This window comes from Oreochromis niloticus, linkage group LG7, assembly GCF_001858045.2.
Source record: "Oreochromis niloticus isolate F11D_XX linkage group LG7, O_niloticus_UMD_NMBU, whole genome shotgun sequence".
Taxonomy (NCBI): Eukaryota; Metazoa; Chordata; class Actinopteri; order Cichliformes; family Cichlidae; genus Oreochromis; species Oreochromis niloticus.
Window position 1 is genome coordinate 61,453,614 of NC_031972.2, and position 15,473 is coordinate 61,469,086.

The following is a 15,473-nucleotide window of genomic DNA, read 5'->3' on the forward strand; positions in this document are numbered from 1 at the left end:
GAACATAGCTGCAGAAATGGCAACAGACACACACACAGTAACTTTCATATCTCTTATATCACAATTTTACCCTCTTTCTGTCTTTCTTCTCTCACTGTCTCACCCACCGCCATCACCACCCCCTTCTCCTCTCTATCTTTGAGTGGGATTTGTGATCTAAGATCAGTACGGCTGTAATGCCCTTCTCAGTGACTGACAGATGATACGGCCTGGCCTTTGGGCCCCAGCCGGAACGGCTGCAGATCAATACCCAAGCTGGCAGCCTGTCAGCATTCACAGAGCAATGTACACACACACTCGCCGCACACAAGCATTCACGTGCAAGGATAGCATCAAAGCCTGTTTGAATCGGCTGGCATTTGCAGGAACAGGACCTGGATGTTTGCAACACAGCAGGAGGGGACATTCCTAGGATGCAGTTCCTGGCCTACAGGAGCAGCATGGCTGCAGGATGACGGAGCGATGGAATTCTGCTCACAGATTCCCATGGCTCTGTTGGGTGGTTATATTAAGCAGTCTGGATAGACAAACCAGCCAAACAAAGTAAACTGGATGGAGAAACAATCAGGAAAATGGTGTATCTGTTTATGTGACAGGTTGGCTCTTTAACCTTTGTGAATGACATCTTAGTATAGAGGTTTACACATTTGCTTAGCAAGTGATAGGTGGCTGGTTCACATCCAGCCAGAGACACAAATCCCTCTGGGGTTGTGTCAGGAAGGGCATCCAGTGTAAAACTTTGCCAAATCAAAACATGCCGGAGTCCTTTTGACAAGGTGGGAGTCGAAAATAGTTTTTATTTGGAACGGACACTGTAACTTGAATAATGACTGAAACCTTATGCTCTAGTGCCATTTACCTTTTTGGTAAAGCTCTACAAGTGGGGGGCATGTGGTGTAAAGCTCACTTACGCAGAAATCTTGAAGTGGAAAATACCAGAATTTGAAAACAGAGTCCTGTTCTGGTTTGAAAAGATCTGCAATTGGTCAACGTCTCCCGTGACAAGGTACTGGAGCCATAATATGGACTTTGCTGTCTATACCAGCTTTAATGTGCATTACATATGTAATCATCATTATAACATTAGCACATAAACATTGAATCTTAATCTCAGGTTAGCATTAGTTTGTGTATTTATGTCACTAAAATTGAATTGAAAAGTTTTAGGATTTTTTTTTCTTTTTGCAGTTTTTCTTTCTTTCTTTTTTCTTTTTTTTCTTTTGCAAGCCTGTGATTAGGTTCCAGATCTGGCTGCACTCGAGCATAAATGACCAGAAAAATTAGAACTCACTCAGCCTTGCTATTATTCTAATGGGCTTTAATGCAGAATTGCAGTGAAAGCGTGTGAAAGTGAAAGTGAAGGCCGTGTAATATCAGCTGTCGGGTGAAAACTAAAGCAAAGTTCTCATTTGCAGTTTTCCCATTTACATTCGTGTAACACAGTGGATCATTATATCGCATTAAAAGTGTGTTACAATAGAACATGAAACACAAGCACACACATACAAACAGTTGCACATACATAAAAATAATCACGATTTATTCTGACAGTGAAGAATGTTGATGACGAACCCATTTCATATTAAATGGAGGCTTTCAGTGAGTTAAACGAAAATCTCATCCTTTCTGAATATATACAGTGACTCTGCTCACGTACTCCATTCTTCTAAACAGAACCAATGTACACCGACCTATGCAAATAAACTGTGTCCAAGAGGGAGTCTGTATTTCCATCTTTCTATTGTGCATTGCATCACCGATCCTTACTATATAAATAAATATGAGAGACGTATAAATAATGCAGTCACACATTTGACAGTCAGAGTAGCACCATCACCTCCACACTCAACTTGTCTGCTAACTCCCACTCGCTCAACCTCGTTGTGATATATTGTCTTCCACTACCACAGCAGAGTCAATCAATAGCCAATTAAAGACATAAGGTCTCCGGTGGCCACTGGTGCATGTGGCGCTCTTTGACTATGGAAAATAAATATGTAAATGGTTGACAGGCAGAATATCAAGTCAGTATGTTCCAATGAGAAGAACAGGGAGGCTAACAATAACACTCCTCACACACACACATACACGTACGCGTGCGCAACACTACTCCAATGTGTTAACTAAGGTGCAAACCCACTAGTACTCATAGGGAACCAAAGGACTAGATCCCCTCAGGATGGCAGGTTGTAAGATGTGCTGTCCTTATCCATTGATGTAACTTAATGATCTGCTAGCTGCAGGGTACATCATTCAGTCTCTCTCGCTCTCTCTCTCTCTCTCTCACACACACACACACACACACACACACACACACACACACACACACACACACACAGTCTCCTGTATATACAATACAATAGTAATGGATGTTAGTTCTATGAAATATATACACATCCTCCTGGTAATGGAAACGCTTCCAGAAACAATCTGAGGACGTGGCAGAGTACAGAGCAGCATGACTCTAGAATAAAGCCGTCTCCCACTCAATAGTTACAAACATATAAACACATGTGATCAAAGACCCTGCTGAATGCAAAGCCAGGATGCTCAGACTTCTGGGTAGCAGATGCACTGTCTGAGAAGAGCATGATGTGCAAGCCACAAAACCTTGACCCTTCAGTCCAAAAACCTCCATGAACGATCTCCTGCTGTGGAACGTTACATGTCGATACTGGATCTCCTGAACACTCATCCTCTTGCATGAATAGCTCTGGAGCCTACTTCACTTTCTGCCCATCTCTGTGTCTCTATCACTCTGCATTCCTCCTTTTAAAGCTCTGCCACCACAGCCGCCGCCAAAGAGCCTGATAGTTCAGCCTCTCTTTGATCTCAAGGCACAGGTTATCTGTTGCCTGGCTAATTTTAGTTAGCCCCTTTAAGCTGGGATTCTCTTTGAAGCAAGGTGCAGTAGGGAGTTATCAGTGTGGCCCCTTCAGTTACACATAGACAGATTCAACCTCACGACTTTCAGTTTCTACTGTAAGCTGGAAAAGATTATCAGCCTTGTTGTTACATCTGGATTGTAATCAGCTCTGGGCATGGAGTTGATGACATTTAAGAAATGCAGATTTATTGTGAGGTAAAAGCTTCAAAGTCTTTGTTGAATAAACAGAATATTACACAGGAGACGCTAAAGGAGGCGAGCTACTGAAACCACCTCGGAAATTAGAAGCTCTACATTTTATTTTGCTGTGAGTTTAACAGACTGTTGTAGCAGATGGAAGAGAGGTGTTACAGGTGAAAAAGGAAATCTTACCTTTCCGAGGAGGGGGTGTGAATTAGGAAAGGAGACAGACTGTGCTGCTGGCTGGGCAGGTCAAATAGCTGTAAAAAAAAAAAAAAAAAAAAAAAAAAAATTATACTGTGAGTGAGTCAGGTTTGTATTCCTTACCTCGTTTTTACTCAAGCCAATACATTGAAATGTCCCATGGAAACAAACTCATTCAAAAAAAAGAAAAGGAAAAACCTTTCCTTGCATCTGCCTAACCAGCCTGGAGTTGTTATTAAATCTGAAGAGGGTTGACAACACAACCTCAGGGAGAGTGTGTTTACAGCAGGTTACTCAGGAGCACACAGTTGTTGCTCTGTGATTTTATAGAATAGCGGACCAGCTGGCCTAAGACTCACTTAAAACAATAAAGCCCTAGGCGGGTGACCTTGAAAGACCTAACAGAACACAGTTTCTCAATCTGAACCTCAACCTAAATGGGAGAAGCATGTCAAGGTGGGTGGACAAGTCTTAAAAGTAAATGTGCCTGGCCGTGTTATACGTACTACTGCATCCACCTTTCAGCGCTATGTTTGTCCACCACACTACTGAGATCAAACACAAAAAACACACACGCGCACAAAGCTGAAAAGCCAAAGGAAGGTACACAGAATATCAAAGCGCTCGCACTCCAGTGTGAATGATGCTTCTCCATGAGCACCTTCAGGTAAGAGGAGCAGGAGGCATCTGCAATCTGATTTAGCGCATCAATCTCACACAAGAGGGGTCACTTTTCTTCCCACAGGATGACTTACGGGGGCAGGGCTGCTATTTTCATTTCCATTTTTTTGAAGAATGGCAGCCATAGTTTCCCTCTGTATGGCGTAAAAACTACTGCATAAGCTTGTTGAAGGACAATGACCCTGGCTATTGCCAAAAGAACGTCAGTATGGCAATGCCGTGCTTTCTACAAGACAAACACACAGACACAAATTGTAAGGATAGTTTGAGTTTTATCTCAGTCCAAATAGACTTGGTTTGAAAGCTGCACATTAAACATGTGGGTACTGTAGTCTGGAGATAAATTCATTCCTTAACAAGCAGCTTTTCAGTGGTTAGATAGTTTGGACTAAGGAAATAAATACATGAAAAAAGCAACATGAGAAACAGCATTAGCTTTAAGTAAGACGTAAGCAACGACTTTCTTTATTTTCAGTTCTTTGGTGTGTGTACTTCTATTATTATGATATTATTATCACGTTTAAGATATCCTATACTGACATGCTAATTGCATTTGTTTTTGGAATAATTTAATCAAAGCATCCAACGTAGTTTTTGTGACATGTCTAGGTTACAATACATTTATGGACACTGTTCATATACTGCTTGGCCACATAGGGCTGGTAGCCTTTGTAACAAAGCTCTATTAATCAGACTTAATATCCACATATTATTTCGGGGTTAGACATACTTAAAAACTATTTGGAATGGAATCTACAGTATATCGTTACGACAGTGCTTTTCTGAGCCTATTATTTATTTCAGCACATTTATTGAATTAAAGATTTCAAGGCAAGGACAAGACTGAATGGACTGACTTCAGGGTTGTCAATTTCTGTTGAAAGATACAATGTCAAAAGGCCTAAGGTCAGGCAGAGAGTGAAAAGCACTGTGAGGCTGAGTGGGAAGGCAGAACAGTAGAAAAGAACACAAAGAAGTCAAGTGGTGACAGAGGAATAAGCATCACGTTAATATGTTACTGCGGCATCAGGACGGAGAAAGGATAAGAGTCAGATAACAAAACTGAATGTACATACTGCTGTAAAGAATTAACGCAGAACAACCCAAAGAGCAATGCAGCTCACAAAAACAGACAGTTTTGTTCCTCCCATTAGTGAGTTGAATTAATTAGGGCTCCAGTGACGCAAATAACAAATATAATTATGTTCCACCATTACTCCTCATCATTATAAGCCTGTCTCCTTCCTCTTCCCGGGGGGACTGTGGACAGCCAACTGGACAAGCAACTTTAAAGATCAGCCATGGAAAAAAAACCAAAGAAAAACAGGAACGCTGTCAACATTCATTTAGTATAAAACTCGAAGAGCATTCCTCCAGTGAGTCACGCTCAGGAGATAGATGTTGGTTTGTGGTCAGAGATCGTACAGCAAAGTTAGTTATGTTCCTATAGCTATAAACAGAGTGTAATTTGGCTTGAAATGTGATCAGTCACCCTGTGAGTTATATTTACCATCTGTGGCCCTTTACAGTGTTTGTGTATGTATGCAGCATGTGGAGCATGTGAATACAAGTGAATATGCAAGATGTGTATCCTTCCAGCAATTGCTAAGGAAGAAGATTAGCTTGTAAAACATGCAGTACACGACATACCGTATCACCACTGTGGACACAGATAGCCCCTTCACAGCATTTAGACAAAATTCCTCAAGATCAGACAAGGAACAAAAAGTGACCCTGGTATTCTAACAAACAGCTCTCTGTCTGCTGACACAGATCAAGAACAACACTTTAAGTTCAGTTTAGGATCTCCGACTGGGAGGACGAGATTTGGCCTTGCAGTGAGGATCACAAACCCAAACAACATTGTTTTGAATTAAATAAAAACACGGGGAGAGGTGTTGAAAAGCCACTGCTTTGCTGTGTGTGGTAATGGCTAATCATTTGTCTCATGGGTCTCATGAGTCCCGCAGCTGTGGCGCATTCAGAACTCACACAGCTGTGACTGAGGGACCGTTGGCCAGCGCTGGCACAAATCGGCGAGTCAGCTGTGAATGGCTTTGCTCCCACTAAGGAAGACTAGTGGTTAGGTAATGCAGCACTGGTGGACAAGTCTAAAGTTACACTCTGCGTAGAGGTATTTTTAAAAACAATTCAAACAGTCACAAAACTGGGCGACAGGCTGACAAAATTTAAATTTAGTTTGAAGTGGTCCATTTCAGCTCTTTTGTGGGTTAAATTGTGTTTCAATGGATCATGCCATCCTACATTTAACACCCAGTAAGGATTATGAAGAGCATGCAGCACAAAAATGTTCATCCATTTTTTCTAAATGCATAAATTGAGACATAACAGCATTTAATCTCTGCTCCATGCATAGGTTCACTTTGGGACAACAAAATCAAAATGACAAGATGTGGAACCCTGCACATCCGGGGAAGATGAAGGTATTGCTCCTTCATTTGCAGGGCTGACAGGCTATTGATTGTTCTTCAGCTAAGCTTTGAGGCTCAAGTCTTACCAGTGTCTCACCTCCCTGCATGATCCCCCAACACAAACACACACATTTTTTCCCCCCTCTATAGGATGTGTGCCCCTAACAGCTGTCCTTCCATATCTCTCTCTTTAGCTCACTCGCCTTCCTCCATCATTCCCTCACTCTATTTTCTTCCTAGAAAAAGTTTCTCAGGCTGAACCCCGTCCATAATAAGTGCTGGTCTGGCATAATCCTCCTATATAACACTGTATGAGAGAAAACTTTACTTTCCAAATCCTTGACAGCTGCTTCAGTAAGGTCGGACGCTCAGACTCTTTACAATGGTCTTGCCTCGGTTGTGCCTTTTCATGCCGTTGGTCACAGCAGGATGGGCCATGACACAACGACACAGGAATGCTGAAAAGGATCCAAAATAGATCCCTTGCAATGGAATTGCAGCTTGAATATATGAAAAACCAGAGACAGCCATAAGACAGCCATAAGACAATGACAAAAGCACACAAATCTTTGGCTACTAAAGGATGCAAAAATGGAACACAAGAAGGGTGTTGGGCTGAAGCATACAGCCCAACCTTACTCTGCAGTTCTTGTTCTGTACTGAACAGTACATATTTCAATCAGAAATCTGCATCACTAAGGCTTAGAGGACTTATCACAAGGAAGTGCTGTGTAATTCAACACATTGGGTGGCTCAGCCAAGTTCTGATTGCGGCTTGATGTATGTGAAAGTTAAGTCAGGGGGGTTGCAGTAGAACTGTAGTCACTGGAGGGGAGCCAAAGTGTGTGGCATTGCTGAGTGATGAGATACACGCCTGGAGATTCCTGCAGAAGCTGAATTATAAGAGGCGGGATGGAATTCAATAGACAGCTTTAACCATGCAATTATTTTGTACAGTAACTAGTAGTGAAAAATGCTGTCAACACAGGTCTGCAGAGCACATCTTTAACTGAAAATGAAAGATACAGGAAAATAAGTTTAGCCTGCTTCTAACTCTAATTAACTGGTTTCCATTTAGCTTGCTGATAACATGTCAAATTTCCGTTTTGTTTTCACCTTTGAGGGGAGCAGGCGTCTCCTTCAATTGTTCATTACTTTACTCTGAGTCATCATTTATCAGCTGTTCTTTAATAGGCAATTTGAATGACAATGACCAGACCGCCGCTACACTTTCTTTCCGTATTCATAACGATGCCGCCTTCAACACAGCACAACCCGTGCACACCACACACTAAGAGTATGCTCTCACAGGCAGGACGAGCCTTAGAGGTCAGCTGTTTGCCAAGGTTCATGATGTGCTGGTAAAGAAGAGTTATGACAGCTCGGCTCCATCCCATCAGCCAGACTGTCAACTAACACGGCATCATTTATACGTAAAAGCCTCACAGTTGAACACACAGCAGCATGGGTGGGCAAATTACTGCCACAGCTACGCCACTTTACCACTCAGGCTTCAAAGAGATGACTGTAGAATGGGCCACAAATTGAGCTGATATGAAGTATGAGCTACTGCCAAACTTACATAATATATCTGGTCAGCGTGATCTCTGTGTGTTTATGTTTGCACACACACTCCTTTAAAAAGTCTAGGACTGAGAAGGACGAGGCCAAACAAGGTTTGATTAAAATTCAATTAAACCTTTAAAAAGGTTGTAGTTTTACATTTCTCCCTAACAAAAAAGCACAAAAGCAAGAGGTTTGCATGTGTACTTGAGTCAGCAAATATATATTTCACAGATATATTTATAAGGAATAAAAATTCCTTTCCTTTCTTACTTTCCTAAAAGTTTCCTTGTATAAGACAAAACTACAGTTTTTTTTTAAAGTTTCCAGATGAAATGCAGTGCTTCATTGGAAAACATGACACGCAAAGCATTAACACCAGTTAGAAGAAGAGGGAAATACTGGAAGAAGACCCTTAGGCTCGCTGTGATTATCAATAGTTAGGTTCTTTTTGTGAGAAAAAACAAAACCAGTCTCCGAACATTAAGGCTGACCCATACACCCTGCAGCAAGGTTTTGCTTTATCATCAAGACAGCAAGAGCTACTTATGTGCTCAGAGCTTCTGATTTTTCCTTTTTTTGATCCGTGGCCATGGAGGCAAACCAATTGATTCATCTGCCGTGAAACAACGCTCTCTTCTTAAACCTAAAAAAACTATATTTTTGTTTAGACAGTGTCAGAATGTGTTGTTCTTGTTCTGTTTTGTATAGGCTGCAGCTAAAAGCTGTCCCCGTTTCACTTATCCTATTAATAAAGTTCCCCATTGTGGCCCACTTAGGCCCAGTTCAAGTGTATGTACACATATTTTTCTTCATTTATCAAGCAGTCAAAAAGTGAAGACACAAAGATAAACACATAAAGTAATGTGCATAATGTATACCAGTCATCTGGTAGATGAGCTACGTCCTCTTGTCAGAACCTCACTGCAAAGCCTCCTTCAGTAATGCCCAACTCAGGCTATCATTCATTCTGTAGGCCAGTTCTGTTCTCATTCGTCTACGTAGCAACCACTTTGGTAACTGCAAACCTTCATAGCAAGGATATATAAGAGCAACTTGAACGGTTACAATGCTCCGCTGGACTCCTTCAACACTGGTCCACGGCAGGCAAAAGCCAGAAGTGTCAGCTCTGTTGTTCTTGGGTTATTTTCCTGGTTCTCCTGACTCCCCGTGGGGAGCACTAGAACTTTATAATAAGTTTATAACTTCATCAACAGTTCTTTTCCTCAATAAACAAATCTGAAAGCCATATGTCCGCCACTCGCAATGCCCATAGAAAATCCTGCACCTGCTATAACCATGAGTCCCCGACAAAGCATCATCTGTTGTGCCTTGCAGGCACCTTTCCTGAAAAACTAAGCTGGTATCCCTGCACCTGTTTTTCACCAGAGTCAACAAGGAAATAAATCTGTTCTGTGATGACACCATTTCTCTCACTTTCACTGTCAGGCTCCAGAGTTCCTCAACGGCAGTAGGAAGAACCATAAAAAGAAGCCGAGATAGAGGGAGTCGAGCCATCTCCATCTCTGACTGGCTTTAAAAAAAAAATCATAATGGTGTCTGCTGAGATGCATCTGCTGAGCGTGATGTCTGTGCTTCACATGGTTGTTCCCTTAAGGCTCCTCCACTTGAAGAAAATTCAGAGATAGCTGTGAATGTTCTTTATTCTGAATGTGTTATGAAATCTGAATCTTGCACTAGAACGTCAGCATAAAAGATGCATGCTGATTAATGCTCCATAACTACAGTCAGTCCTGGCGTATGAAAATATCCTGTGTCTGTCGTTTCATCGGTTGGGAAGGAATGGTGGAACCTTCGATCGTTCCTTTCAACTGGCTGGAGCTGTCCACGGTTCTGAAAGCGTTAACGCTTGACAACCTGACACCAAAGGCGTAAATCACCCAACTGGGCAGTCCCCATTCAGTTTGGCAGCTGCAAGCCAAGAGCCTCCTAACATGATCTCACAAAGACCCGAGTTTCATCAGAGAACAGTGTATATTCTGCACAGCAGACCTGAAGTCAAGTTCCAGACGAGGTAAGGTGTGGTACAAAGTCAGGAAGGCAGAAATGGCTCTGTTCTTAAGGCAATACCTATCACGTGCTGTGGGTATCCATGAACGCATCTATTTACTTAGAGTGGATGCCTTCTCAGCTGGGCATAAGAAATGATCATGGACATAATATTGAATATGGTGCTACAAATAAATACTGATACTTTAACCTTACTTTCCTAAGATACTCATCACATCAATTTCTTATGTCACCATTTCTCTCAAACATTTTGTGATACAAGTTTTATAATTTAGTAATAACACAACTTAATAACTTAACTTTTGGCTGTTCTGTTTTGTTTTTCCATCATCGTTCTGGGTCCTTTTGACCAAGTGTTTTTGAGTTCTTGTGTTTTAGCGACATTTTGTATTATGGTTTCTTATTTTAGGTTCATTGGGTATTCCTGAGTTTGATGTTAGCTTTTGTATATTTAGGCTCCCCTCCTGTCTTTGTCCCTCCCCACAGGAGGGACACACTCACCCATGGGTGTTTGTGTGAGTCCTTTTGTCTTGTTTCCCTCCTTGTGTATTATTCCATGTTTCCCCCTGCCTATCTTGTGTGTCCATGTTTCCTAGCATGTCAGGTCTCTCTCTCACTCTCGTATTCCCTCGTGTCCTCTCACTCTCCCTTGGCCTCTTAGTTGTGTCTGTGTTTTATTCCTCTTGCCCGTTCCCGTTCCCGTCTTGTGTTCCATTGTCTCCCCAGTCGTTTGTGTGTTTCATGTCTGCGTGTTTCATGTCCAGTTGTCACAGTCTACGGCTCACCGTGTTTCCTGTTGTACGTTGACAGTCTGTGTCCTGGGTTAGTGTTTTCAGGTTTGCTTTCCTCCCTGTCTCATTGTGTCTAATTCATCCCAGCTGTGTCCCCCTTGTATTTTCTGTTCTCTCGTCATTCCCCGTGTATTTAAGCCTCTGTTTCCCTCAGTCCAGTGTCTCCTTCTCCCTCATTCATGGCTGTGTATTACCCCTTATGTTAGGTTCCAGAATTCCAGTTTAGTTTCTTTTTGTATGTTTTTGAGTTTAAGTCCTGCCTGTGAGTCTGCCTTTGGGTCCGACCTGCTTCACACGGCCAGTTCATTATATTTTCTTTGCATTTTAATTTTTTTGTGCAACAGAGACTTGCAAGAGTCTGCATACCTACATACATACATGTCTGTATGCAGAAAATATGAATATATGTATATACAATCATATATACAAGATGAACAATTTTTCCATATCTAAATTTGGCACAAAAAATAAGAAAATTTGTGTTTCTTCTTTGTAACAATTCTTCTTGGCAATAAATCTTATTCCCCAGGAAAACCTTTTCATTTCCCCTTGAATGGTGCCACATTTATAAGGAAAATGCATTTGTGGGTTGAGCAACAAAGTTGAACATGAAAAATAAATCTTCTCTGCCAATGGAAAAACCCCCCACTTTTTTTGCTATTAACTCTTCTTTTGAGCTTCTGGGAAACCCAGTGCTGACAATCAGGTGCCTGATTGGTGCCTGATTAGCACCATTTAGCAGTGAGTCCAGACTCTGCTTACAGCAGTTGGATCAAAGGGTCAAAGTGTGAGGTAGACGCGGAGAGCGTTGTGCTGATTGCTTCATCGATAGCTTTGGTGGCAGCTGTTGTGGGGCAGCATCTCCTTCACTGGAAAAACAAGGCTTGTCATCACTGGAGGCAATCTCAATGCAGAGACAGAGATGAGATTCTGCAACCAGTGGCAGTCCTGTATCTTCAGTCTGTGAGCAAACTCTATCCTCCAAGATGACAACTGCCAGAAAAGATTTTGCAAAGGGCAAAACCCACATCCTCAACCCACAAATGCATGCACTTTCCTTAAACATGTGGCAACATTCAAGGGTGATAGTTTTATCATTATTTATCAATCTTATGCGCTAGAGTTCTTCCCAAGTCAGCTTTAATCATTTTAAGTGTTAGGGAAAACAAGTATTTCTTCTCTTTTCACACAAGGCTTGACATAATAATTGACCAAAATACAGTCTGTTCCTTTATGTCTTATTAGGATTCACAATAATGGGCTGTATTTGGTATTACATTAGTGCATTAGCTCCTACTCAAACAGCAACAGCTACTAGAGAATATAGGAGGTAGCTTATATGAAAAAGAAACAGATGAAAAATGTGGCTCATCGGAGGAACAACTCAGGTCATAAAACATAAAACAGAGGTCGCTCTAAGAGCATGTGAAAAACAGTCTTCCATATTGGACGTGTGTAAAGAGATAAACCCAACAGCGAGAACTCTTAGAAGACTACGCCTATACTCTGGCCCCAACCTTACAGGAGAAACATATTAGGTGTGTCATTTGTATGGTGCCAGGTCTTCAGTGCATAGTGTCCGAGGCCTGTGATGTAAAGTCTGAAAACTGCAATGGTATTTTTTATAAAAACAACTTGTAAGAAAAATGTTTTATTTTCGGGCAATTTACATCCTACTTTTTCTTACTTTTTGTGGTCTCAGCATCTGAGATTTGGTTAGGTGTGGGAGTTAAACAGATGGACTCTGAGGAAGAATGCAGAACGCAAAAGGAATGCAAAATAAATAACACTGCAACACACAAAAGAGACACGAAAAGACTGACAGCAATTAAAAAACAGAAAAAAATATTATCAAACAAGTTTACTTTTTCATGAAATTATGTTCAACTTCATAAATTCCATTCTCTCGAGTCACTTGTGTGAACACATACAAGTTGTACGTGTCACATATACACACCGTATGCTTATTCCACATGGATTATTGTCAGTCATGCAGTATTTTATTTATTTATTTATTTTTACAGGCTTGTGCTACTGAATGAATCCAGTACAGTAAGTATATAAATGTGACTGCTGATCATTAGTTTAACACCCTCTGTCTTTATCGCTCACCACTGCCAGGTCTTCAGTGTCAAATGCCAAAAGCCTGCACAACGTTAGCTGGCACAGCAGAGGATTTGCATTTACTTTCACATTTTTAACGCCAACTGTAAAGCACCCAACTGCTCATCTTATAAGGAATGTTGCATCCAGCCCTTACTTCACCAATAGGATAACCACATTTTAGTTCCATTTCCCCTTGCAGCTAAGCTTCCTACTGTCTGCTGTTCAATGTTCCCTCTAAGCTGCGCACGTGCGCAATTGCGCACTGCTGGCACGGTCTCTGCGCACAGAAAATCTGCGTTGCGCACAAAAAAAATCTAACCTGAATTGAAATTAAAATTAAAACTTTAACAATTCTGTTTTGCAGTGTTAGTCAGTAAGTGACTGGCTGCTCCTGTATGGGATTAGAACGATGCCACCTTATCCCATAGTCCAGCCAATAATGCGATTCACATTTGTATATACGCAGCCAATCAACGTCGCTGACAGGCTATGACAGCGTCCTTATGTGATGTGCCGACACCGGTGTTTTAGCTAGCAAAGCGGCGTGGCTGATGTGCAGGGAAGCCACATTAATGACAACGTGTACAACCATTGGAGATGTGAGCAGGACAGACGGAACAATTGACGGAAAAATTGTGGACTTTATACCAGTTTTTAAATTGTGTTGATCGGCCACGTAAAACCAGAGTTATGATAAAAACATCTGCGATGTTTGGTTTTCTTCCTGAATACTATCGTTGTTTATATTTACTGCGGGACAAAACGGTAAAAACGGCGGTTTATAAGGAAAACGCTGGAAAGCCTGTGAGCAAAACGAAAACCAACCCCCCCCCCACACCCTTTCCTATTGGTCGAAAAAAGTACCGTGTCGACCAATCAAAAAATGATATGGCAACGTGGCATCTAGTTGTTAAGAAACGGGGGGAAGTTTTAGGAGTGACGGCGGTGTTCTGAGATGTGAGAGATTTGAGACGTTTAGCGCACATCTTGTGTAGCTAGTGTGTAGTTAGTGTGTAGTTGGTGTGTAGTTAGTGTGTAGTGTAGTCAATAGTGTTGTTGGTGTGTCAGAACAATGAGGCGGCTGCTGAATGTTACAGGTGTTACAGCAGTGATACATCTCCTGTTGTCAGGCCTGCAGGTATCAGGCTGTTGTTCTCCTTTATCTCATAGTGGACAGAAATTAGTTTTTGGAGTGGCACAAATAATTTGTGTGGCATCAGATTTGATGCAGAACAGCTGATTGTTCTGTAAATAGTTTGAAGTGTTTATTTAAAAAAACACCTTGGCTGCATTAAAAAAAATAAATAGCTGCAAAAAACTTTGTTGTTTGCCAAACTGAGTTACTTTTTTGAAGTAGTAACTATATAATTAATTGCCCAACATTGGTCATTATATCCTGTATTTGGCAGACAGAGTTACAGGACTCTCCCAGACCACAGACTCATAATACAAGTCAGAGCTTTATGAAAAAAAAAAAGAAAGAAAGTTGTGTTTTCAAAATTGGAGTTCAAGTTATTTTTACTTCCAATAGTGTTAACATACTACACAGGTCATGAACAGGATTTTTTACATTTTCATTGTAAGTGGGCTAAAACAGTTAATTAAAAGTAGTCTAACATAAATGTAAATGCTGTAATTTGATTATTTTAATAAACCATGTAACTTGGATGGATTAGATGCTGGCGTGACCACAGTGCTCACGTCTGATGTCGCTCACAGTGGTCCAAGGGACGCTCAGGGAGTCTGTGTGTTCACTCAAACAGATGAAATATTAGAGGGAACATTGCTGCTGTTACTTAGATAAAGACATTCAGCTTGGCCAAACCTGAAACCCAGCAACAATTCAATTCAGTTTTATTTATAGAGTGCCAAATCACAACAGCAGCCTTAAGGTGCTTTATATTGTATGGCAGATACCCTACAATGACACAGACCCCAACAATCAAATGACCCCTTTTGCAAGCACTTGGCAACAGTGGGAAGGAAAAACTCCCTTTTAACAGTAAGAAAGCAGAAGAACCAGGCTCAGAGAGGGGCAGTCATCTGCTGTGACCAGCTGTGGTTGATGGGTAGGGGGCAGGACAAAAACCACTGTGGAAGGGAGCCAGAGATTAATAATAATGAATGTGGCACAGTATGCAAATATAATGTTCCTTTCTTAATGTGGCTAAATACAGTTTCTTGCCAGGAAGTATTATTGATCATAACCAACTACATGTGAAGACTATCAGTTGTTGTGTACAACCATCACAAGAGGTTTGGACTGGATTCACATTTGTTGTCCCTTGCGCTCGTATCACTGCTTACATGCCTAGGTTTGGCATATGGATACGCTTTGCCTATGCTCACCATCGAAGTCATGCCAACTTGGCCGAGCAGACTCTAGCTGTTGATCCTCAGTCCTCGTCCTAAAGGAATTTCCTTCCTGATCCAGCATGCAATCAGAGGCATCTGTGATGGTCACAATGCCAGTGTTCTTTTTCCTTATCTACCCTAAAATGCTCACAGATATGCTACAGCATCTGTTGAGCTACACTCACGCCAGGCAGAGTTGCAGCTGTGCGTCTGACAAAACAGACATTTTGGAAGCGCTGTGCA

The 15,473-nt window shown here is 41.5% G+C and overlaps 1 protein-coding gene across 2 annotated transcripts in view; it reads right to left on the bottom strand.

The window, feature by feature from the left end:
* tspan9a (tetraspanin 9a) overlaps positions 1–15,473 on the bottom strand; it is a 165,301-nt gene that overhangs the window by 117,974 nt on the left and 31,854 nt on the right. The window contains exon 2 of one of the 2 annotated variants that reach the window (XM_003447062.5): positions 3,260–3,327. The exons of the other annotated variant lie outside the window; for it this stretch is intronic. The gene's annotated coding sequence lies outside the window, so the exon portion shown is untranslated. The remainder of the gene's footprint in view (positions 1–3,259; positions 3,328–15,473) is intronic. 2 annotated transcript variants of the gene reach the window in all.